The 26985-nt window shown below is 33.8% G+C and overlaps 1 protein-coding gene across 3 annotated transcripts in view; it reads left to right on the top strand.

Annotated features, from left to right (window-relative positions):
* The window catches only part of LOC144341334 (uncharacterized), a 120451-nt gene that overhangs the window by 29023 nt on the left and 64443 nt on the right, over positions 1–26985 (top strand). For 2 of the 3 annotated variants that reach the window (XR_013418201.1, XM_078004485.1), the window contains exon 3: positions 6884–6960. The gene's annotated coding sequence lies outside the window, so the exon portion shown is untranslated. Of the gene's footprint in view, positions 1–6883; positions 6961–18590; positions 18664–19655; positions 19784–26985 lie in introns of all 3 variants that reach the window. The other variant, XM_078004486.1, reaches the window with a different exon arrangement.

Here is a 26985-nt window from a genome sequence, read left to right as displayed (position 1 = left end):
AAAAATCATTAACCATCATTAAATAGACAAAACGCTGCTACAACTCAGTTTGAAGCAGTCTACATATTATGAGAAGGAGCAAGATTGTAATCAAGCCTGTAATTGAGAACATCTGCCCTTCTGGCTTCAATCTAGAGATCATGTTTGAAGTCACCAGTTTCCTTTGTTTGGAACAGAGACATGTGACAATCTCAATATGTATTGCCTGTGTCTTACTGTCAGCCATTACGAGGGTGTCTCTCTGAGCCTCAGTTTTAGCTGTTCTGGCAGAAGGATAGCTATTGCTTTTGGGTGCAATGTAGGTTTTCCAACATGACTTTCACGTGTGACAATCAGCCTATACTTTAAATCAGATTATGCTAGATATACACTGTAAATATTCTGAAGATCCAAATGGCGACATATATGAAATGTATTTAAGGACATAGGAAAGAACAACTTAATTTTATTTACATTAATTTTGTTCTTCCTGTTTTGCCTTCAAAATATTATTTAAAAAAATAACAGCAACAGTAATTGCAGCTTCAAAAAATTACACATTTGTGTGATAAAATAAAAATGTTGATAATACTCTTAGTGAGAGACCTTTTAGTTTATTTATTTTAGTTGTACTGATTTGTTTAATACAAAAGTCTGGAGTGCTACAGTATGAAAATACTGAGAATATGGCCACTGTCAATCCTTGTTCTGCCAGGAATCACTGGTGACTGTGTGCTATTCAAATGAGCTACTTAGAGAAGGTTCTAATTTTCTCTTGTGACTCAAGAAACTACCAGACAACCACCCCTTATACATGTCCAGTTTCCATTTCATACAATTCTGAAACTCAAAATAGTTCCATTATAACTGAGTACAAGTATCAAATGACAACAGGTAAATAAATGCTTTGTGAGAAGGACACTCTAGCGACAGCCTTGAATTGCTCCTTAAAATGCAATCTTTCTCTCTTCTAGCCTCCTGTGCCACCTTATCAGTCCTCTTGACTGGCATTTATCACTTGCTTTCTTGAGATATATGTAATTATATACAAGAAGATTCTTGGCATCTTGTGAATTTAAAATTTCCAGTTTTAACTCTTCTTAAGTGACCCTGAAGAGTCTATAATTCATATCATTTGTCAGGTTGTTATATGAATTCAAATCATATATATTTTGGGCTGGTTTAAAGATGAGTGACTTAGCTACTGCAATAGCCTGGACAACCATCCAACATCTCCTTTCAACACAGCTCTGTGGTTTCCTCTTAGTAAAAACTGAAATAGTAGTTAATAGGTGGTATGAGGGTGTTTGCAGACAATCTTTGTGTTTTGATAGGAATGAGACTCAGAACAAATAATAACAAGCGATAATATTGAGTGCTTACTGTATGCCTGGCACTAAACAAAGAGCTTCACATTCATATCATTGGATCCCTTAGGAAATGATACTTGAACTATAACTGAACGAGCACGCAGATAGCTGAGTTAGAAAATGCATAAATCCATAAGTAAGTTATATTATTAAATCCATTCTGCAGAAGAAAATGAAGGTTAGAAGGTTTGGCTTCGTCACATAGGTATAGCCAAGATGTGGGGGTAAAAAGTATATCTGACTCCAAAATATGTATTGTTTAACTGCTACTGATCTGAACCTGCCTCCTGCCAATAACTCCTCACGATTTCTCATATTTCTTCTATTGGACCATTAGTTCAACTTTATTTATATATTTATTGAAGGACCTACATCAGAATCTTTGTTATAACCATGATTTGCTGAATATAATAAAGAATGATGAATTTGCTAATTTCATTCACTTGCCTTCTTTTTACTTCATCAGCAAAACCTGAATGAGAACAAAATACCCTTCCATATGCATTTATTCCATGTACTTCAGTAATGCAGAAATTCTGAATGTTGCATAAGAGAAATTCCAGCTATATTTTTCAGGGCTCTCAGGTTTAGAAAGTAATAAGATATTTCTTTGATTAAAGACATTAAACACTATGAGTCAATCTCTGGAGCTCATCCCACTATCATTTACAGATTTCCAAGAGACCTGTGATCTGAACCCAAAAAATACCAAGAAGTCCCTGCCTACTCTACCGGAAAAGAAAGGAAACAATACCTGTCACCCATTCATGATAAACTGGAAGACTCTAAAATAACACATAGTTAATTTCTCCATCCACACATATTGCCATGAAACTAATTAGAGAGTTACTGGTTATAATTATAATAAAGAAGAAGGACAGAGGGTTTTGAGAGTACATAACAGGTGCTCTACCCTATTTTGGGGGTCTCTGGGAAAGCTTCCCTTAGGAATTGATACTTGAACCGGAACTGAAAGAGGATGCAGATAGCTGAATTAGAAAATGCATTTAATGACAGTGGAAGTTGAGTTGCTGAAACAGAGAGAAGTGCCCAAGGAGATGAAGTATCATGTGTGAAAGTTTAAAGCAGAAAGGATCAGGAAGCACTTGATCAATTGAAAAAAAAAAAAAGTGGGTGAATTTTGGGGACTGAAGACCTAAAACCATACTATCCTGAGAGGGAGGGAGGTTACCAATTGAGAGAAAGAGAGAGACAGAAATAAAAAGAGATCACTCAGGCGTAGTCTCCATATTGTTAACCAATGAAAATAAAATAAACTATTCTTCAAAATGATCTCCTCCCCTCAAAAACCCCTTAAATACTTGCTAGTAATTATTGAATAAAAAAAAAAAGAAAATCAATTCTAAATTGAACTTTTAGAAAGCTGTGAAAAGAACACACCTTGCCACAACCTGTAAGACAGGGCAAAGCTTGTATTTTGAAGGTAATTAATAGTTTCAAATGCTTGATTACTAAAGAAAAAAACATTTAAAATGAGAAAGTCCTCATTTCAAAAATTAGTAAACAAACAAGAAAATACGTTAGAATAGATAGAAACTGAATTGAAAATCATGAAACTGAAAATAAGGAGTTAGCAATACACAAAAACAACAACAAAAAACGTAATAGAAATAAATTCACCAAAAGTCTGGTTCTCTTAAACAAATAAGCAAATAAACAAAGATGATATATTACTTCAAGAAAATATTGATACTCAGTACCGTTCTGGAAAAATACTTGCCCATGCTTGTGAGAGCCAACTGTACATATCTCTTCGCATTTCCACATTGCTTAGCATCATACTGATATCTCGAAATTATCAATGGAGGAAGAATTTATACCACTGAAATTGGTAAAATGCTATCAGTCAGAATACTCTTTTTTCCTTCAGAGATGGGGTGTATATATATATATATATATATATATATATATATATATATATACACTTCATGAATCTTTATGGAAATAAATTTTTAAAGCCAGGAAAAAATCTATGGTTTCTTAGCAGAATATAAGTTACCCAAATTACACCAATAAAGAAAACTAGGAAAACTTGAGACCAGTTATCAAAGATGTTGAAAAGGTATTTAAACCTGCCATTTTAGTCAGGACCATTAGCCAAGTTATATTTGTCTAATAAAGAGCAGATGACTCTAATGTCAAATAAACTATTTGCCTATTAAATATTTTTAAATCACTTTAAACAGTTTTATAAAATCATAATTTAATGCCAAAATATGATAATGTTTATATTTTTATGGAGATGCCTACTTTGATATATTAACCAATAGAATCTGACACTATCACAGAAATGTACTTCATTATAACAAAGTGTTTGTCCTGGAAATGTAAGGTTTGTTCAATATTAACAAAAAAGTCAATACAAAATTTTACATCAAGAAACTCATAGAAAAATCCAGGTCTATGATTATATCAATAGTTGTGAAAAAAAGGCAGTTAATAAAATATATTTTATTGGAAATACTTTTTGTAGCATTTTTTACAATGGCATACGTGCTATTTTCCTGTTAGGAATTATATAAAATTACATTAAAATCTGTATAGAAGAATACATATCTGGAAATTGTTAACAAATGTCTGGTAAGGATAAATAGTAAAGAAGTATATAACTCACCAAATTTTAAAGTCATGTAATTATGTATAGTTAATGTAATTGAGTAAACATTGTCTGGCCAGATAAACTGATCACTGGAGGAGAATAGAGAATCTAGGAACACAGCTCAGTATTTATGACAATTTAATTTATATCAAAATTAAAAGACCAATATGATGGAAAAATGATATTTTTAACAAATGTTTCTGGCATAATTGGTTAGATATCTAGAATAAAAAATGTTAAATCTTTAATTAGTACTATAACTAAAAATTCCAGATGTACTCAATACTTGCATATAGAAATAAAATAATAAAAATTATAGAAAATCTAAGAAAAACTTAGTAAAGGACCTCTTCTTTTTTTAAATTATAGATTCAGGAGGATACATATTCAGGTTAGTTACTTTGATATATTGCATAATGGTCAGGTTTGGGCTTACAGTGTACCCATCTCACAAATAATGAACCCTGTACCCAATAGGTAATTTTTCAACCCTCACCCTCCTCACAGACTCCCCCCACATACTCCCCAGTGTCTGTGTTTCTGAATTATTTCACTTAGGATAATTGCATCTAGCTCCATCCATGTTGTAGCAAAAGACATGATTTCATGATTTTTATGGCTGCACAGGATTCCATAGTGTATATATATCACATTTTCTTTATCCAATCATCAGTTGTTGGACATGACTTTGCTATTGTGAACAGTGCTGTCATAAACATATGAATGTGGCTGCCTGTGGGATATAATGATTTCTTCTCCTTTGGGTAGATACCCAGTAGCGTGGTTGTTGAGTCAAATGGTAGTTTTATTTTTAGTTCTTTGGGAAATCTCCATACTGTTTCCCATAGAGGTTGTAGTAATTTACGTTCCCACCAACAGTGTATACGTATTCCTTTTCTGTGCATCCTTGCTAATATCTGTTACTTTTTTATTTTTAATGATAGCTATTCTGACTGGTGTAAGATGGTATTTCATTGTGGTTTTAATTTGCACTTTGTTGATGATCACTGATATTGAGCATTATTTTCATATGTTTTCTGGCTGCTTGTATGTGTTCTTTTGAGAAATGTCTGTTCTTGCCTTTTGTCCACTTTTTAAATTGGGTTATTTGTTGTTTTCTTGTTAAGTTGTTTGAATTCCTTGTATATTCTGGATATTAGTTCTTTGCTGGATGCACAGCTTGCAGTATTTTCTTTCTTTTTCTAACATTTTTCATTAAAAAAAGAAAAGAAAAAAATTGCCACATATACACTGTGGAATACTATGCAACCATAAAAAAGAATGAGTTCATGACCTTTGCAGGGACATGGATGAAGCAGTTTGCAGTCTTTTCTCCCATTTTGTAATTTGTCTGTTTACTCTGTTGCTAGTTTCTTTCATGTGCCGAAGCTTTTTAGTTCAATTAAGTCCCTTTTGTTTATTTTGTTTTGCTATATTTCCTCTTGAAGTTTTGGTCATAAATTCTTTGCCTAGAACAATGTTCGGAAGTTTTTCTTAGTTTTATTTCAGGATTTTATAGTTTCAGGTCATACATGTAAGTCTTTATTCCATCTTGGGTTAAGTTTTATATATGATGAGAGATAGGGGTCCAGTTTCATTCTTCCACATATGGCTAGCAAATTCACCCAGGACTATTTGTTGAATAAGGAATCCTTTACCTATTTTTTGTTTTTATTGAGTTTGATAAGATCAGTTTACTGTAGATATGTGACTTTATTTCTTGGTTATCTGTTCTGTTCCCTCAATCTATCTGTCTAGTTTTATACCAATACAATGCTGTTTTGGTTACTATAGCCTTGTAGTATAATTTGAAGGTATGAAGTCAAGTAAGTAAGGCTTCTAGCTTTATTCTTTTTGCTAATAATTGCTTTGGCTATTTGTGCTTCTTTGGGTTCTGTGTGAATTTAAGATTCTTTTTTAGTTCTGTGAAAAATGCTATTGGTAGTTTGAAATGAATTGTGTTGAATTTGTAAGTTGCTTTTGGTAGTATGGTCATTTGAACAATAATGATTCTTTCATTCCATGAGCATGGGTTATTTTTCATTTTGTGTCACCTATTATTTATTTCAGCAGTGATTTGTAGTTTTCATTGTGGAAAACTTTCACCTTCTTGTGTAAATGTATGCCTGGGTTTTTGGTGTTTTCTTGGTGACTATTATAAATAGGAGTCAGTTCTTGATTTGGTCCTCAGTTTGAACATTGTAATTCTGTTTCTGTGATAAATCAAATATATTGATTTGGCATATTGAACCATCTTTGTATTCCTGGAATAAAGTCCCCTTGATTGTGATGCAAAATCTTTTAAATATACTGTTGGATTCAGTTTACTAGTATTTTGTAGAATTTTTTTGCCTCTATTTTCATTAGGAGTATTGACTTGTAGCTTTCTTTTTTGTTGTTTTATTGCCTGATTTTGGTATCATGATTTTGCGTAATGAGTTAGAGAGAAATCCTCTTCCTTGATTTTTTGGGAATAGTTTCAGTAAGATGAGTACCAGCTCATCTTTGTATATGTGGTAAAATTCAGCTGTGAATTCATCTTGTCTTGGGCTTTTTCTTGGGATATTTTAAATTACTGATCCAATTTTATTACTCATTATTGGTCTCTTCAGGATTTCTGGTTTGAAAATATATTCTCCCATTCTATAGCTTGTCTTTTCAATTCGTTGATTGTTTCCCTTGCTGTGCAACAGCTTTACAGGTTGATACAATCCCATTGCTTATTTTTGCTATTTTGCCTGTGCTTTTAGTGTAATATTTTAACAAATAATTGCCGAAATCAGTGTCAACAATTTATTTTCTGTGTTTTCTTCTAGTAGTTTTAGGTCTTATGTTTAACTCTTCAATCCATTTTTGGTCAGTTTTTTTGTGTATGGTATGAGATTATTGTTCAATTTCTTTCTTTTTCATGTAGATATCCAGTTTCCTCAGCACCATTTATTGAAGAGATAATCCTTTCCCCATTGTGTGTTCCTGGAAACTTTGCCAAAGGTAAGTGGTTTTATTTCTGGGCAATTTTGTCCCATTTGGCCTATATGTCTGTTTTTATGCCAATATCATATTCTTTTGAGTTCTATAGATTGGAAGTGTATTTTGAATTCAGGTAGTGTAATGCCTCTAACATTGTTCTTTTGCTCAAGATTTATTTGGCTATTAGGCGTCTTTTGTGGCTTCATATTAATTTCAGGATTTATTTCTATTCTTGTGAAAAACACCATTGGAATTGAAATAGGGAGTCTATTATATAGGTAGATTTATTTGGATAGTACTGTTGGTATTTTTGCAGTATTATTTCTTCCAATCCATGGACACAGGCCATCTTACCATTTGTTTCTTTTCTTCAATTCCTTTCATCAAAGTTTTATAGTTTTCAATATAATAACTTTTACCTCCTTTCTCCTCCTCCTTCTCCTTCTTCTTTTTCTTCTTCCTCCCCCTCCTCCTCCTCCTCCTCTTCCTCTTTCTCTTTGATGAAGTCTCACTCTGTTGCCCAAGCTGGAGTGCAATGGCATGATCTCAGCTCACTGCACCCTCCACCTCCCTGTTCAAATGATCCTACTGCCTCAGCCTCCTGAGTAGCTGGGACTAAAGGCACACACCACCATGCCTGGCTATTTTTTTTTTTTTTTTTTTTTTTGTATTCTTAGTAGAGATGGGGATTCACTATGTTGGCCAGGCTGATCTTGAACTCCTGACCTTGTGATCCACCCACCTCAGCCTCCCAAAGTGCTGGGATTACAGGTGTGAGCCACCATGCCTGGCCTACCTCCTTATTTCTAAGTATTTATTTTTTTGAAGCTACCATATATTGTTTTCTTAATTTCTTTTTTAGATAGTTCACCGTTAGTGTTTATAAGGGAAACTGTTTCTGTATGCTAATTTTGTATCCTACAACTTTACTGAATTCATTTATTCTAACAAGTTTTAGTTGCGTCTTTAGTGTTTTCTCTACATATAAGATCACGATATCTGCATACAGAGACTATTTTACTTCTTCTCTGACTCAGGTAACTTTTCTTTCTTTTTATTGCCTGATTATTCTTGCTAGGACTTCTAATAATATGCTGAATAGGTGTGACAGAGCAGGCATCCTTTTACTATTCCTAATCTTTCAGTAAAATGTTTCAGCTATTTATGATTATGTATGTGAACTGTGGGGCTATCATATATGCTTTTTATTATGTTCATGTACATTTCTTCTGTAATTTGTTGAGAGTTTTTGTCATGAAAGGATGTTGAATTTGTCAAATGTTTTTCTGCATCTATTGAGATGATCATATAGTTTTTCTCTTGTACCCAGTTAATGTAGTCTGTCACATTCATTGTCTTGTCTGAGTTGAAAAGTCATTGTATTCCAGAGATAGGTATAATTTGATTGTGGGTGTTATCATTTTGATGTGCTGTTGAGTTTGATTTGATAGCACTTTGTTGATGATTTCTGCATCTATATTCAACAGGGATATTACCTTCAATTTGCTTTTCTTATAATGTCCTTGTTTGGCTTTGGAATCAGAGTAATGCTGACCTCATAAAGTGACTTTTCCAGTGTTCCCTTCTTTTTAACTTTTTGGAAGAACTTGAGAAAGATCGTAGAATTCACTTGTGAAGTCATCTTGTCCTCAGCGTTTCTTTGTTGGAAGAATTTTGTTTACTATTCAATCTTTTCCCTCATTATTGGTCTGTTCAGATTTTCCATTTCTTCATGATTCAGATTTGGTAGATTATATGTTCCTAGGAATTTATCCATGTATTTCGAATTATCCAATTTGTTGTTGTATAATTGCTCATTGTACTTTTTTATGATCCCTTGCATTTCTGTGCTATCAGTTGTAATGTCTCTTTTTAATTTGTAATTTTATTTGTTTTAGTCTTCTGTGTCTTTTTCTTAAATACTCTAAATGTTTGGCAGTTTTGCATATCTTTTCAAAAACCAATTCAGTTTCATAGTTATTTTATACTATTTTCTATATGATTTATTTCTGCTCTCATCTTTATTATTTCCCTCCTCCTGCCAACTTTGGGCTTTGTTCTTTTTCTAATTCCTTGGGATAATGATAGGTCATCTGTTTGAGATGGTTTTTCTTAATGTAGGCATTTATCACTGTAACCTCCCTCTAGGACTCTTGCTCTGTAAGTTCTGGTATGATGTGTTTTCATGTTCGTTTGTCTTAAGATTTTTATTTTTATTTGACTTCTTCCTTGACCCATTGGTTATTCAGGAGTATGCTTTTTAATTTTGACATTTTTGTAAATTTCCCAATTTTATTCCTGTTTTTGACTTCCAGTTTCATACTACTGTGGTCAGAAAAAAAATACTCTATATGATTTCAATCTTGAACTTGTTCATATTTGTTTGGTGGATCAATATATGATCTATCCTGGAGAGTGGTCTGTGTGCACTTGAAAAGAATATGTACTCTGCTGCTGTTGGATGGAATGTTCTGTGTGATTGTTACATTCATTTGCTATATAGTTAGGTTCAAGTACAATGTTTCCTATTTGGTTTTCTATGTGAGTGTTCTATACATTGTTGAAAGTAGAGTATTGAAGTTCCCTACTCTTGTTGTATTATTGTCTGTCTATTTCTCTATTCAGCTCTTCTTATACTTTATTTATTTAGGAGCTCTGATTTGGATATGTTTGTGTATATTATGTAATTACATACATAATTACCTGTCCTCTTGATAAATTGAAGCCTTTTTCATTACATAATGGCTTTCTTTATCTCTTGTGAAAGTTTTTAACTTAAAAGTCTGTTTTGTCTGATATAAGTACAGCCATCATGCTCTCTTTTGATTACCAGTTGCATGAAATACTTTTTTTATTCCTTTACTTTCAATCTGGTGTTCTTAAAGTGAGTCTATTGTATGCAGCATACAGTTGGATTTTTTTTTTTAAATATCTTCAGTCACTTTATGTTTTTTGATTGGATAATTTAATTCATTTATATTTAAAGCAACTATTGATAAGAACAGTAAGTGCTTATGATCAGCATTTTGCCGATTGTTTTCTATTTTGTAGTTTCTTTGTTTATTCTTCCTCTCTGTCTTCCTTTGTGATTTGATAATTTGTTTTGTAGTGATATTATTTTTATATACATATATATATTTATACTTTGACTCCTTTTTCTTTGCCTTTTGTATTCTACCATTTTTTAAAATTTGTTATTACAATTAGGCTTACTTAAAACATCTTACAGTTTTAACAATTTTTTAAGTTGATAACAAATGAACTTAAATTATACACAAAATGCTACACTTTAACTTTCCCTCGTCTCACATTTATGTTATTGATGCTACAACTTACATGTTTTCTATATCATATATCCATTAACAAATTATTGCAGCTATAGTTACTTTTAATGCTAGGCTTAAATTTATTTATGTACCACTCTTACTGTATTAGAGTCTTCTGATTTTTACTAGATCCTTACCTTTACAATGAGTTTTATATCTTCATGTTTTCATGTTATTGGTTATAATCCTTTTGTTTCATCTTAAAGAATGCTTTTCAGCATTTCTTATAATATATGTCTAGTGGTGATGAACTCTCTCAGCTTTTGTTTTTCTGGGAAAATCTTTTTTTCTCTTTCATTTCTGAACGACATCTTTTTCAGCTATTTGAATATATAATCCCACTATTTTCTTGCCTGCAAGGTTTCTGCTAAGAAGTCTGCTGATAATCTTAAGGGGATTCTCTTGAATGTAAATAATTATTTTTCCCTTGCATCCTTGAAAATTTCATCTGACTTTTGAGAGTTTGATTATAATGCGTCTTGATAAACATCTCCCTATATTTAATCCATCTGGGGTCTCGTGCCTCATACATTTAAATGTTCACTTTTTTCCCTACAGATTTAGGAATCTTTCTTTCTTTCTTTCAATAAGCTTTCAGCACATTCTATCTTCTCTTTCTGAGATTCCCATAATGTGGATTTTGCTGTGCTTGATGGTGTCTTAAAAGTTTTATAGGCTTGCTTCACTCTTTTTCATAATTTTTGATTAACATTTTTCTAACTGGGTAATTTATTTCAAAATATATATTTTGGAGACAGAATCTTGCTCTGTTACCCAGGCTGGACTGCAAAGACACAATCAGAGCTTACTGTTACCTCAAACACCTGAGCTCAGGTTTTGTTGCTCCTGTGTTAGCTCCCTGGGCATCTAGGACTATAGGCATGCACTACCATGCCTGGTGAATATTTTTTTGTACATATGGGGTCTTGTTATGTTGCCCAGACTGGTCTTAAACTCCTGGCCTCCAGTGATTCTCCCAGTCTGACCTCCTAAAGTGCTGAAATTACAGGTACAAGCCACCAATCCCAGCCTGGGTAATTTCAACTGATATGTCTTCACTGTTTTTCTTTATTTCTGCTTTACCAGGTCTGCTATTGAAGTTCTCTATAGAATTTTTCAGCTCAGTGATTGTATTCCTCAGTTCTAGAATTTTTGTTCATTTTTATGTTGTCTATTTCTTTGTTGAACTTCTAATTTTGCTCATGTATTGTTTTGTTGATATTATTTACTTGTTCATCTTTCTTCTCTTATAACCCATTGAATTTACCTAAGATGATTACTTTGAATTATCAGTCAATTTGTAGATCTCCGTTTCTTTAGAGTTCGTTACTGGTGCTTTATTTTTTTTCCTTTGATGATGTCATGTTTCCTTGATGATTTGTGATCCTTGCTCTGGTGCCTGGGTATTCAAAAAAAAAAAAAGGCATCCTTTTCAATATTTACAGACTGACTTTAGTCACCCTGTCCAGAGGTTCTGGATGGGTAAGCTATTGGGGTCTGCTGATGGGCTTGCTGCTGGAGTTCTCAGGTGGGCCAGCCTTGTGCCTAGGTCAGTGACTGTGCAGCTCTGATGCCTGGGTCCACAAGGACAGGAATAGTGCCTGGCTATTGTGGTGGGGCCTGGAGCCTATGTTCGTGGAAGCAAGGCTGAAACCTGGGTACACAGAAGCTGGTCTTCAACTTGAGTCTGTGGGTTGTGGCCAGACATCATGGTCCACTAGGGCAGGCCTGGTCCCCGGATCCTGTGGGAATGTCTGGTGCCTGGGACTGTGAGGACCTGTCTGACACTGAGGTAGGTCTTAAGCCTGAGTCTGCAGTTGAACCTCTGGAGTCTGGGTCTTCTGAGAACAACATGGAGTCTGAGTCCATAGGAACTAGTCTGGAGCTTGGGGCTGTGGGGAGTAGACTGGTGCTGTTACAGGGTTGTCCTGGTACTGGGAGAGACCCGAATCCTGGGGCAACTGGAACCAGTTTCACACCAGGATTCACTGAGTGGGCCTGGTGCTGGGGTCTGTGGCAAAGTTGAATGATCACTTCAATCTCCTTCCCAACATGGAGGGAGGGTGATATGAGTAATGTGAAATAATCCTTCCCACTCTCTTCAGTGTGTCATCCTTTCTTATTTTCATGCTACACACAGGTGCTGCAATCTCTCATCTGGATTCCTTAGGTCCCATGCCGGTATTTTTATTCATGGATGGTTGTTTAGATTGATGGTTCTGTGAGGGGTCAAACACTAAGAATTCCCATTCTGCCATTTTGCTGATGCCAGTTCGCACACTATATAAAGACATTTTCACAATATATTTTTAAGGGCAAAAGGACTAAGATACAGGAAAGTATATGTAATAGGGCTATCTTTATGTAGTGAAGCAAACAGATGTTTCTTAACTATTAATGTGTATGAGTGTGTTAATATGCATTATGTATATTGTTATATAAACATGAAGATAAGTATAGAAGGGACACCAAGCTATTTATAGAAATGGTTAGTTTGAGGAGGAGGACACAACTGAGGGAGATGGAAAGTAGAGAGTAGAAGATGAGGATTACGTTTCGTAACTGGGGAAAAAAGCAATTAAACAACTTATGAATGATTTCAAATTATATAAAAGTATACATAGCTGTTGTATAGAAAAAAGGGAGAAAAATTGATAGCTACTTTTATATTTACCAAACTGTAACACTGGTCAAGATATGGTCACATGAATAAAAAAGTTGCAATGTAATATGTTTGCTCTATTTTGATGATTCTATTTATTTAAAGCAAAAACCTACAAACAAAAATGATACATCTACATTAGTTGATAAGATCTTATATTTTGTATCTATCTTATATAACTCTCTCTATCTATTGAGAAAGGAAGTTGTAGAATGATACACCTTATCTTAGAGGACTAGATGTGGTATTCAGCAAAATATTATAATTTTACTCAGCACAATATGTACATACAGACATACCTCAAAGATACTGCAGATTTAGTTACAGACCACTGCACTCAAGCAAATATCACAAGAAAGTGAGTCACACAAATATTTTGGTTTCCCAGCACATATAAAATTTATGTTTATATTATTCTGTCTTATATTGTTTATAATAGTATTTTATTTTAAATTGTACATGCCTTGATTAAAAAGTGATTTATTGATGAAAATACTAATGATCATCTGCGCTTTCAGTAAGTTGTAATCTTTTCGGTGGTGGAGGGTTCTTGCCTCAGTGTTGATGGCTGCTGACTAACCTGGATTGTGGTTGCTAAAGGTTACTGAGACTGCAGCAATTTCTTAAAACAAGATAACAATGAAGTTTGTCAAATCAATGACTTTTACTTTCATTAAAGATTATATGTAGCATGTAATGCTGTTTGATAGCATTTTACCCACAATAGAACTTCTTTCAAAATTGGAGTAAAACCTCTCCAATCCTACTGCTATTTTATTACCTTAGTTTATGTAATACTCTATATTCTTTGTTGTCATTTCAACAATGTTCACAGCATCTTCACTAGGAGCATATTCTGTGTAAAAAAAGCAAAACAACTTTTTTTTTCTCATTCATAAGTAACTCCTCACCCATTCAAATATTATGAGATTGCAGCAACTCAGTCACATCTCCAGGCTCCACTTCTTATTCTAGCTCTCTTGGTATGTCCACCACATCTTCAGTGACTTCCTCTACTGAAGTCTTAAACCCTGCAAAGTCATCCATGAGAACTGGAATCAACTTCTTCCCCACTCCTGTTAATGTTGATATTTTGCAAAGTCATCCATGAGAACTGGAATCAACTTCTTCCCCACTCCTGTTAATGTTGATATTTTGACTTCTCCCATGAATCATAATTGTTTTTAATGGTATCTGGAACAGTGAAATCTTTCCAGAAGGTTTTCAAAGTACATATTTTGCCCAAATCCATCAGAAAAATCAGTATCTATAGCAGCTATAGACTTACAAACTAAATTTCTTAAATAATAAGACTTGAAAGTCAAAATGACTTCTTGATTCATGGGCTTCAGAATGAATGCTGCATTTGCAGGCATGAAAACAACAACAATCTCCTATGTCTCTATCAGAGCTCTTTGGTGACTGGATGCGTTGTCAATGAGCAGTAATATTTTGGAAGAAGTCTTTTTTTCTCAGCAATATGTTCAAAATTGGACTTTAAATATTTAGTTAATCATACTGCACCTAGATGTGCTGTCATCCAGGGTTTGTTATTCCATTTATAGAGCACAGTCAGAGTTGACTTAGCATCATTCTTAAGGGCACCAATATTTTCAGAATGGTAAGCAAGCATTGGCTTTAGTTGAAGGTCACCAGCAGCATTAGCTTTGAACAAGAGAGTCAGCCTGTTTTTTGAAGCTTTGAGTCCAGGCACTGATGTCTCTGTAGTTATGAAAGTCTTAAATGTTATTTTTTTTATAGTAGAAGGCTCTTGCCTCTACATTGAATATATGTTGTTTAGCATAGCCATCTTCAATTATTTTAGTTAGATATTCTGGATCATTGTTGCAGCTTCCACATCAACTCTTGCTCCTTTACCTTGCACTTCTATGTTATGGAGATGGCTTTTTTTTTTTTTTTTCTTAAACCTCATGAACCAACTTCTGTAAGTTTCTCTTTTTTTTCTACAGTTTCTTCAACTATCAGTCTTCATAGAATTCCAGAGACTTAGGACCTTGCTCTGGATTAGCCTTGGTCTTAAGAGAATGTCATGGCTGGTTTAATCTTACATCCAGACCACTGAAACTTTATCTATATCTGCAATAAGTCTGTTTTGCTTTTTTATTACTTTTGTGTTCACTGCAGTAACACTTTTAATTTCTTTAAGAACTTTTCCTTTGCATTCACAACATGGCTGTTCGGCACAAAAGTCCCAGCTTTTGGTCTGTTTTGATTTTCAACATGCCTTCCTCACTAAGCTTAACCATTTCTAGCTTTTGATTATTTAAGAAAACTTTTATTTTAGGTTCAGGGTTACATGTACAGGTTTGTTATATAGCTAAACTGTGTGACACAGGGATTTGACATGCAGATAATTTTCTCACCTGGATAAGAGGCATAATATCTGATAGGTATACTCCAACCTCAAGTAGGCCTCAGTATCGGTTTTCCTACTATTCATGTGTTCTCATTGTTTAGCTCTCACTTCTAAGTGAGAATATGCAGTATGTGGTTTTCTGTTTCTGTGTTAGTTTGCTTGGGAAAATGGCCTCCAGCTCTATCCATGGTGCTGCAAAAGACACGATCTTATACTTTTATGACTGCATAGTATTGGATGGCATATAAGCACCACATTTTCTTTATCCAGTCTGCCATTGATGGGCATTTAGGTTGATTCTGTGTCTCTGCTATTGTGAGTACTGCTGCAATTAACACATAGCAATATATACGCCCAATATTTTGGGTATATACCCACAAATGGGTATATACCATTTATATACCCATTTATATACCCTGGGTCAAATAGTAATTCTGCTTTGAGTTATTTGAGGAATTGCCATACTGCTTTCCACAATGGCTGAACTAATTTCCACTCCCATCGACAGTGTATAAGTATTCCCTTTTCTCCACAACCTTGCCAACATCTGTTATTTTTTGACTTTTTACTAATAGCCATTCTGAGTGATGTGAGATGGAATCTCATTATGGTTTTGATTTGCATTTCTTTAATTATAAACGATGTAGAGCATTTTTTCGTATGCTTGTTTCTTGCATATGTCTTCTTTGGAAAAGTGTCTGTTCATGTCCTTTGCCCACTTTTTAATGGGGTTGTTTTTTGCTTATAAATGTGTTTAATATCCTTATAGGCTCTAGTATTAGACCTTTGTTGGATGCATACTTTGCAATATTTTCTCCCATTCTATAGGCCGTCTGTTCACTCTGTTGTTAGTTTCTTTTGTTATTTGCAGCAGCTCTTTAGTTTAATTAGATTCCATATTCCATTTGTCAGTTTCTGTTTTTGCTGCAATGGTGTTTGGCATCTTCATCGTGAAATCTTTGCCAAGTCTTATGTCAAGAATGATATTTCCTAGGTTATCTTCCAGGGTTTTTATAGTTTTAGCTTTTACATTTAAGTCTTTAATCCATCTTGAGTTAATTTTTCTATGTGGTGTAAGGTTAAAAGTGAGAGATGTGTGACTCTTTCACTTGACCACTTAGAAACAATTGTAGAATTAATTGGCCTAATTTCAATATTGTTATGTCTCATACAATAGGAAGTCCCTAGGAGAGGGAGAGAGATGGGGGAACAGCTGATTGGTAGAGCTGTCAGAAAATGTATAACATTGATTTATTAACTTTGCCATCTTTTATGGGTATGGTTCACGTTGTCCCAAACAATTAAAATAGTAACATCAATGATCACAGATCACCATAATAGATATAATCATGCTGAAAAGGAAATATTGCAAGAATTACCAAAATGTGACACAGAAACACAAAGTAAGCACATGTTGGAATAATGGGGCTGAGAGTCCTGTCTAATGCAGGATTGCCACAAACCTTTAATTTCTAAAAACATAGTACCTGCAAAGTGGAATAAAGTAAAGCATAACAAAATGAGGTATGACTACATATGTAATTTTTAGTAATAAATCTTAAAATATATTTTTCAGCGTGTGCATAATGAAGTCCAAGATTCTAGCATCAGTAATAAAAAGTTGACAAGATGATATAAAGAATGATAATTCAAATGATTAAAAAGTTTCCATTTGGGCAAACTACTTTCTGGGCAGTAACTTAAGGTGCTCTTCAGTTCAAGGGCACCCAATCCATTAGGACTTAGCAGGATCTCACAGAGAAACAGAACATTTGGAAAATGATCTCTGGGTCTTAACTGGAAATTTGGACTTAATGTTCATGGTTATTGATAAAACTACACATCATGATATTCTCAAATGTATCTAAATGTTATTTTGACAAGTGAAGAACTATATTGCCTTAATTTATTAGTGGTACTTCACATCTGACATATCTCCTCCCAGGCATTGGTGACAGTCATCTTTAAAGCAAACTGTTATCAGGATTCTGGGCAGGAAAAGATAAGAATTAGCTGTCTGAATGCCTTTCTATTTATCTTCCAGTGTCAGCACTCTGATCTGGAATATTTGATAGGTGGGGATCATCAGTTTCATACACAAGCATTAGTTGAAAACTGGGGCTCAAGAAAATTTACTTGAATCATATTATGACAATATAAGTGGTATATGCTCACAGAAGGTCAAAAGAAGTAATACATGCAATATTGTGTAACAGCTAAAATGATAGTCATGTTTGCTTCTAGATAAGACATTTCATCGGTCTAGTGCCGGTTACCACATATAAGCCATGGAACCAAGAAAAACAAACAGGAAGCATCACAAATCACTGGAGCTGAGCTAGATTGACTTATTGTCAGTGGTGCAATTGTTACTTCTCTGAAATTAATGAGCCATTGAGCACTCAGTTCTAATTATATCTCCGCTCAATATTCTATAGCTGTTTGCTATTGTGAATTGGATTAAATATGTATTCATTTGAAAGATGTTTAGGTTCTCCATGAATCAGCTTTTGTCTAGTTTTCCAACCTCGTTGTCATAGTTTACATCCCAATATTACCAAATTATTTTATTGATCTTCAAAGACACTTCGTTTTCTTATACCTCTAAATAATTTATTATGTTTACTTAATTTACTTTCTCAAATCCTGTTTCCATGAAGCCTTCTTTTCTGGTCCAAATGTAGGCACATCTTCCCCATATTCTCATCCATCTTATAAATATAGTAGCTATATCATGGCAACTGTCATATTGTGTTGTAATGTTTTTCTTTACATGGCTGTTTCTCCATGAATCTGTGGGCATTTTCAGGATAAATTTCTTCCTTTCAGTGTCTTCAAGACCTAGAAGAGTGGGAGACACATTGTAGATATTGACTAAATGGTGGATAAGTAAATGAAATGAAAATTTATTGAGTAAAAACTGTTCTAATTAAAAGAAAAATTATGTTATCATGGTTTTTATAAGAATCTTTAATATTGGTAAAAATAAATTTATGTCCATAGTTCTGAATCATCACTAAGAGATCAAGTTGTAGTTATTCCAAATGGACTTGTATAACACAGTTTCCCATGCAAACTGATTAGGAAAATCATATGGTTAAAAAAGTTAATTATCTACCTTAGAAAATAGAAAGTACAATAACAATTCTTTTGATATCTGTATTGCATAAAATTATCCTTTAACAAAATAGATAATTCCTCATTACTTGTCTTGCCTTGAGAGAATGAATTTTATTTTCCATATTAATGCAGTTATTTTTAATGGTAACTTTATCACTTTATGAAGGCTTTCGATGAAAAGACAATGATTCTAGGAGAGCAATGCCAATGATTACAATCCCTTGAAGGAAAACTTTTGGGTAAGTGCAATTCCTTTTCCAGAAAAAGATAATCATAACTACAGTTTTTATTTCAGAAGGGACTATAAATAAGAACAAATATAGAGAAAGGACATATAAAGAGAAACTAAAACTTTATGACCTGAGGTTTCCAGAATAGTCTATGTATGCCAAAATATTACAAAATAAATACGTATTCCAAAGTATTGCTCAACAGACAGAAACAACAAACAACAAATGGAGATTAAATAAATAATATAAATATCTTTAAGTAAAACACTGATAACACTAGAGAGTTAAATTAAATTTACCGACAGACATTTTTTATGCAAAGCAGTACTCAACTGGATATTTTTTGAAAATGTATAGTTTAGTTCAATGGAATAGACGTTTGTGCTTATTACCTAGCAGGCACTTTATTAAACACTGGGATACTTCAATCAATAAAACATAGACCCGGACATTGAATGTCTCACAGTCTGGGAGGATGCAGAACAGTACAGTGAGTAAAGCCCATATTATGGGGTTCTATGGACTTGGACTTAGATACCATAACATCAAATTATTATCCGTGTGACTTAGGCTACTTAATCTTTTTAGGTTTTCATTCATTTTCCTGTGGAAGGCAAACAATAATTGTCAATCACAAAGTATTGTGAAAATTATATAAGAAAATTTCTTGTAAAGTGCTTGGAAGTACCTGACTGGGAGCAAACACACAAATATATTTTAATTAATAAAATTAAATAATCAGGTTTTTAATTTACATTTGTGTAGTTCCAAGTCTAAAAGGAATAACAGAAGTCCATAGTAATCTAAGAAATTATAAAACAGCAGCATGTTTTATAATTTCTTAGATTATTTTATCTACGAAATTATCAGTTCCAAAGATAATTTTTAAAATTACTAAAAATTGCACCTCATTTCTGAAGAAGAAGAAAGGGTCAAGTAATGATTCCATATGGACTTTGTGAGAGGTGGATGTGAAGAAACAGTTTTGTGTTCGATTCCAGGATGTATCTACAGCCATCAGAATCATCTGTCTAAAAACGGAATGAACTGCTTCATGAGTTAATACATTCTCTGTCATCAGATTTATTAAACACCATTGAAGAACAATCTGAGATTGTAGAGAGATAAGGTAAGTAATCATTTAGGAATAATTAGTAATAAGCAGTTGATCCAACTAGATGCTATGAAAAGCCTTCAACATTGAATTTATGACCTGACTCTCCATTTATTTTGCCACAGAAAAAAAGCCATAATCAAGTTTTGGCCATTGCCTCACCAATCACACTGACTGTATTCTGGTTGATTATGCACTAATTTTAGAGCAACTTACTAACCATGCTGTGAAACTATTGATTTCCTAATGACTGGTCATCATTTTGTTTATCTGGTCTCCCCCAATGGGATCAACAAAATCAAAATAATTATAAATCATTGATGAAAGGGCTGTGCATTATTATTATATACTGAGTCCGCTCTTTATTTGGACTTGTGCTTGAAGCGCCGAAAACAATGTTTTCTTTTTTTCCATTATCAAGGACATTCATCAGCGCATATTTTGTACTTTTACCAGAAAAAAACAACTGGTAGGCAGATTCATCACTGATTTGTTTTTTAAAGCATAGTCACTGAAAGTTATCATTTGGTATTGAAGATGATGGAGTTTAGAATCAGACAGACCCAGCCTTGAGCCTCAGCTTTATCTAGTATGACCTTTGGGAAAGTTAACTTCTCTGTGACTCAGCTTTCTTACTGATAATATGGGGCCAAAATACTTACTGCACAGGAAACTTATGGGATCTTAAAGATACAATGTTTTCCCATGCCTAGAATGGTATTTCCCTTTTTTAATATTAAGTTATAAAAAAGGCTTTTTTAAAATTAATGTATCTTCTTGTTTTCATATCTTGGTATCTCCTACCATCGACTCATTCTGTATACTATAGAAAAAAACTAGAATCATAAAAGTCAGAGGTGGGATAAATTAAGAAATTATTTAAGCCTCTCTTTTTGAAGAGTGAGAAATCAAGATGCAACATTCCAGAGCTAAATAAAGGAAGATGCAGAATCCATCTACCTTCCAGCCCAATGCTGTTTCTACAACACAAGCTATTTGTGGTAATGTCACAGTTTTGAAAGAAATTTTAAGAAAATTGTAAGTACAGCAAAAGGGAATAAAAATAACTGGGGATATGGAGTCTGATGGCTCTGGATTTGCCTCTGAGGATCTCCTATTTGTTGATTGGGTAGATCAACAATCTTTCTGACCCTCTATTTTCTCACCTAAACTTAAGGGTAATCATGTGTACCTTATGGAGCTTCTGTAAAAATTTGAAATGAAGGATATCATGTCCTTAAAACAGTGTTTTTCACATTGAAAATTCTTGCTAAATATTAGCTATTAATAAAAACAATAATAGAGGTTTAGGTATCCTAGCATGTCAAAAATAAGACAGAGGACAGCAAGTCCTCTTGGTTTTCCCTCAGTCCCATCGATGTTGGGCTTATGCTTGGAATAGGAATTAGCTTCTACAACAAGGAAAATCCAGTATACTGTGTCCTCCTTTTCCAATAGTTACAGGAAAAGCACAAACATTTTTCTTAGCCTGTCCTGTCAGCTTTTTAAAGGTATAGTTCTTTCTCCACTCCTAATAAATATTCTCCTCAGGAATGTGACTGTATTGTTTGCAGCTCTATTTCTGGTCCATCTCTGTTTCTGAGGCACATGAGCACCCACGAGCACTGCACATCCAGGGCTGAGGCATCTATCAAAATCTTTTCAGATACTGTCACTGCCTCCAAGGTCTGTTCACTGTTCTGGTGAATTAACTTATACCCACAGCTAGAACTAATCCTGCCGAATTCTTCAAGGAATTCAGAGCTCCACAAGTTTAGCTCTCTAATCTCTACACACCAACATGCTATGTTCAACCAAATAGTGTGCACAATTTTACAGTATATTCCATCTGATTGCATCTTCTTGAGTTGCTTTGCTGTCCTCCACTTTCATAAGGATGCCTTGATCTGTGGATTTAGTTCATGTACGTATTTCCTTGTTTGTCAAATATTTCCGCTGAATAAGTTGGCCATAGAATGATTCCTTCATAGAAAAAAAATTCTCATGAGTTTTATGATAGATCCAAAGTTGTTTCCACTAGAATTTTTTACAAATCACCCTAAAAGGAAGCTAAATCTTTTAATTTGAATATTGAAAACAACTAGTTCATTTGTATTGTGTCCATAATACTATGCTTACCAGGAGTCTTTATAACAATTTCAGGAAGTTTCTTAACACTGGTAGCTACTGCCTACCACTTTCTCTTTTATCCTTCCTTCATTTATGAATTGTCTAACTTTACACTTCTTCTTCTTCTTTACCCTTGATACACACTAAAATATGTAGATACTTTATTTCTAAGGCCAAGGTTAGAAGATGTATTCTAGAGTCAAATAAACCTGATTTGAATTCTAGTTCCTCCCTTTACCTTGTGATCTTATACAAATGGCTTAGCCTTGTCTCAATTTTCTAACATGTTAAGTGGCATTATAATGATAGTGCCTTACTTATAATATTATGAGGGTTAAAGTATGCATGTGAAATGCATATGAAAAGACTGTATAATACTTTTTCAGGGAATATATGTTCAATAGTATTTATTTTTAAAAAGACTAAAAGCCTTACCCTAACATGGTTAAAATGTGATAGGACTCTAGGAATCAAAGGCATAAAGAATTTTGAATTACTTTAGTTTATAACAGTCATCATGTCCATTACAAAATTTAAATATATTGTGCAATTTTTACAACAATTCCAAAAGTTAGGCATTTTTTTTTTTTCACAATTGAGTTAACTGAGGATCAGGAAATTTTAGTAACTTTCCAGGATTATTCAGTTAAAAGGCAGTAGAGGGGGAATTTGAACCAGATTGTATTAAAAGTTTGGGTTTGTAATCGTTGCTCTACATTACTTTTGTAAAGTTGAAAATTCTGGACAAATGTGTCAAACTGGCATCCCATGAATATCTTTTGATCTGATAAGGATTAAAAAAATCTAACATTAAAAACTTTGAAAAAAATCAGGATATCTTAACATCTGTAAGTTACATTTCTACTTGAACCCAGTTGTCTAAAACTCGCAGTCATTGCATCTATCAATGAGACATGCTTCTCCAGTTCTTACCACTCCCAATTAATAGGTTCACTTATTTCCATCATTTGCTTGACCTCCATGGTCACGTAAGTTTTGTAGCTCATTTAAGGATATATAAGTTATGCAGTGTGTATTAGTTTCTTAGCCTATCAGAACAAAAATTTTAACCTTATGTATTTTATTGAATATAAACTTGAATGCATTTTAAACTAGGAACACTGTAGGTACCATCTGTCTTTCAATAATAGTGGAGTTCCATTATTATTGTTTCATTCATTGATTAAGGATTGATATATTACCCTGTACAATTTGTAATGATATACTTCAATTCTGGTCCATATAGAAATATTTAAAATGGATTGCTTCATAGACACTGTTGCCTCCCTGTTCTAGTCCCTTGTTTAGATCATGGAAATTTTACGTTATGCAAACTTAAGGATGGGCTGCCCGAGTTGTCTCAATCCAGCAGAACTTATGAAAGTCACTAGGACAATGAGTGCTGTAATTTTCTCAGTCTGTGGTTCCTTCCCAGTAGCAATGCAAAGGGTAGAGCAGTTGGGATAATGTGGATATGCACACACATGATGTTCTATCTACACTGGTTCAGCTATTATCCATTAAAAGAAAAAAATCGCACAGCACAACTCGAGGCTTTGTTGAGCATGAAAGTGTAAGTTAACCACTTTATACATTTTTATATAAGTAATAATCTTATAAATTCACTTATTGTCTAAAGCCCAATCTCCTCCTAAACTCTTCTCTAGACCTTACCTGGCATATGCCTTTACCTGTAAATATTTTTCAAATTTTGTTTGTTTCCAGTTTTTCTCATTATAATAGCATTATCCTAGAGACAGTTTTGACAGAAGCTTTAAATATTTAACTCTAGGTGGTTAGATTATTTTATATTCTTAGCTTTCTTTATTTTTGTGTCAAGAGCAAACTATTTCATAGTCCCACCAGTTTTCTTTTTCTCCTCTCTTTCCTAGTAAAGTCAGGTTAACTTCCCTTTTCTTCCAAATGTATTGATTTAACTCTTTTTTATTTCTAGCAATCTTTGATGCTATATGTTTGACATTCCACTTTCCTGAATGTACCTTCTAATTAGCATTGCTTATTTATGCCTACATGTCAATAATAATATTTTGACTTTTCCTTATCCACAAAAGATAAATAGATGATAGATGTCAGATGGATATACAGAAAGATATATAGATAAATACAAGTAGCTATATGATAAATAGTGATGGATGATTCATTGATTGATATATAGATGAACAGAGAGATATTGTTAAGCAATAATTTCCATTCTAAGCAAGAAAATGGAAACATGCTGATGCACCTATTTTTTAAATTAATCTTTTGGTCATTCAGCAAATTCTGTGTGGTCTATATTACTAAGAATTAAGTCACTTCACCACTACTGTCACCTCCATGCCAGTTCAGGATGCAGCATCCTGTCTATTCTAAACATACCAGCCAGAGTGATCCTGATGAAGCACAAGTCAAATTACAACAACTCTTTCTTGGAAACTTTCCAATGGAGTCTTATCTTACTCATAGTAAAAACTAAATGCTGTATCATGACCTTACAAAGGCCAACATAGCTTCCCCTCTTGACCCACCTTACATCTCTGACTTCATCTCACATTACTGTTCTACTCAATTGCCCACTCCAGGAACACTGGCTGCCTAGCTGTTCCCATGCATTTGGCTTGCAGCTGCTGCAAGTCCCCAGTATTGGTCTTTTCCCCTGCCTGAAACACTCTTCCCTAAATTATCCCTATGGTGTTCTCACTTCTTTCAGTTTTTACCCAATAAACAACTCCAAGAAGCCTTCCTTGGCTACTCTTCTAAAGCTCCAAACTCCCACCCCAACAATTCCTATTCCATTTGTCTGCTTGATTTTTCTCCTAAGTTCTTATCACTATTTAACAAATGTTGTTTTACCTATTTCTCCTATTTATTATCTGTGACCTTCAGTAAGTTTCATGATGGCAGGAATATTTGTCATTTTTGTTTGCGGTGGTCACCAACCCATAGAATAGCACCTGACACTGAGAATAACTTTATTGAATATGTGTCAAATGAATGAGTGATTAAATGAGATAATACATGCCAAGCCCTTAGAGCATTGCATGATATCTATTCACACATTTTCTTGGTTTAGACAAAATGGAAAAGAGGATGAGAACAACTTATCCCTTTACTTCTTATTTTCAAAGATCCATTGCTCTACAATATCTTAGAAGTGTACTGCCCAAACTGAAGTGTAACCTGCTAAACTTTCTTTCTCAAGTCTGTTTTGGAAAGGTTATGTCATTCACTGTATCATGGGAGATTTTGTCCAAAGCCAAGTTCTTACTGACTCACTTTTCCTTCCACTGTGAAATGAAAACTAAAATAAACCAAAGTAGCATCTCAAGTGTCCAGTACAGCCCTAAACTATAAGTGCAAATGAATATGCTCCCTGATAAAAGAAAAAAAGTCAGGTGAGAAATTTATTTCAACTCCTGGCTCCTAGGGATTTTGTGTAAACAAAACCAAGGCAAGTTTTACACAAACTGGACTTCAGGATGCTTCTTTATTTATTATTCACAACTGTCAAAATGTTAAATAAGCATCAAATTTTATAAACCCTGAAGAATCAACTGTATATTTATTTTTTTCATTCAATAACTTGTCAAAATCTCAAGATACCAGAAGTTTACAAACAAAGCAATTAGGCTCAGAGTGCTTTTTTGGCTTTTCTTGTGCTGACTGAGACTAAAGACCAATAAAGAACAAGGCGTCACCTTTAATAGATACAATAGAGTTTAAATAAGTTAGCAAAAACTCTCTTGTGCTTTTCTCAAAGCATCATTTGATTTTCTTACATGCATCATAACAGATTTGTGAAAATCAATACCTTTTGCAGATGTGAATCCTGGGATAACTTTTTTTTTCAATGTCAACCTACTTTTACCATAAAATCAACCTAATTTTCAATATCTCCTTTATGAAATTCAGTTTCATAACCTTATAGGTTATGGCTGACCTTATGGTTTATGGCTGGCCTTATGCAGCCCACATCTGATAAAAATATATGAGAAAGTCAAATCGAGTTGTAATTCCCTGCATTGGCAACTCTAGGTGACATTTGTTATTCCTTGCCTCTCTAGCTTTGAGTAGCCACTCTTCTGCTAATGTACTCTAATATTCTTACAAGAAATCATATCTCCTTCTTCAGTAGAGTTTTGATAGTTTCATTAATCAAGGTGTCATGCTTGGCCCCTTGGGCTTTATCTTTAGAATCTTACATATAACAATACTTAATAATTTTGAGTGTGTACTGTGGATTTGACATTAAGCCTTTGTGTCACACAACCCAATAAATAGATGTCATTATTATCCACACTTTATAATTGAAATGAATAGCTCAAGACCAAAGAGCCAGTATTTAAGTGGTGGTGGTAGAATTTAAACTCAGGTCTGTCTGATGGGAGTGCAGATGCTTTTCAGCACACAGCTGTCCTGCTTCTCAGCATACAGGGACTCAAGAACAAATAATTGGTGAGAGATTATTTGTCCCAGTAGTAACTTCCCGATCAAGTGGTTTATCTCTTATTGCTACCCGAAACCTTAGGGGTACCTGGATTTTCTTTTTTTTTTTTCTTTTTTTCAGATTCCCTTATTTGTGTGAGCTGCACCATATCCTTCTAATAAGTTGACTTTTTGATTAAGATATCTAAAATCAGTGTTTTATATCAATGCGTCTTTTAAAAATTGATGAATAAAACTATGTATAGTCTTATGATGTAAAACATGTTTTGAAATATGTATACACTGTGGAATGGCTCAATTAACATATTCATTATCTTACGTACTTATTTCATTTTGTGTTGAGACATATATTTACTTTTAGTGATTTTCAAGTATCCACTAAATTTTATTGACTATAGTCATCATGTCTTACAATACATCTCTTGAATTTATTCCTTCTGTCTAACTGAAATTTTGTATCCTTTAACAAACATCTCCACACTTTTTCCACAGCAATTTGTATCTACCATTCTCCTCTCTGCTTCTATGGGTTAGACTTCTTTGGAATCCATATATAAGTGACATTATATATTATTTGCCTTTCTGTGTCTGCCTTATTTCATTTAACATAATGTCCTCCAGGTTCATCCATGTTGTCACAA

Source organism: Macaca mulatta, chromosome 6 (assembly GCF_049350105.2).
Source record: "Macaca mulatta isolate MMU2019108-1 chromosome 6, T2T-MMU8v2.0, whole genome shotgun sequence".
Classification (NCBI taxonomy): domain Eukaryota; kingdom Metazoa; phylum Chordata; class Mammalia; order Primates; family Cercopithecidae; genus Macaca; species Macaca mulatta.
The sequence above is the reverse complement of the archived record's forward strand: the minus strand, read 5'-3'. Positions and strand labels throughout refer to the sequence as shown.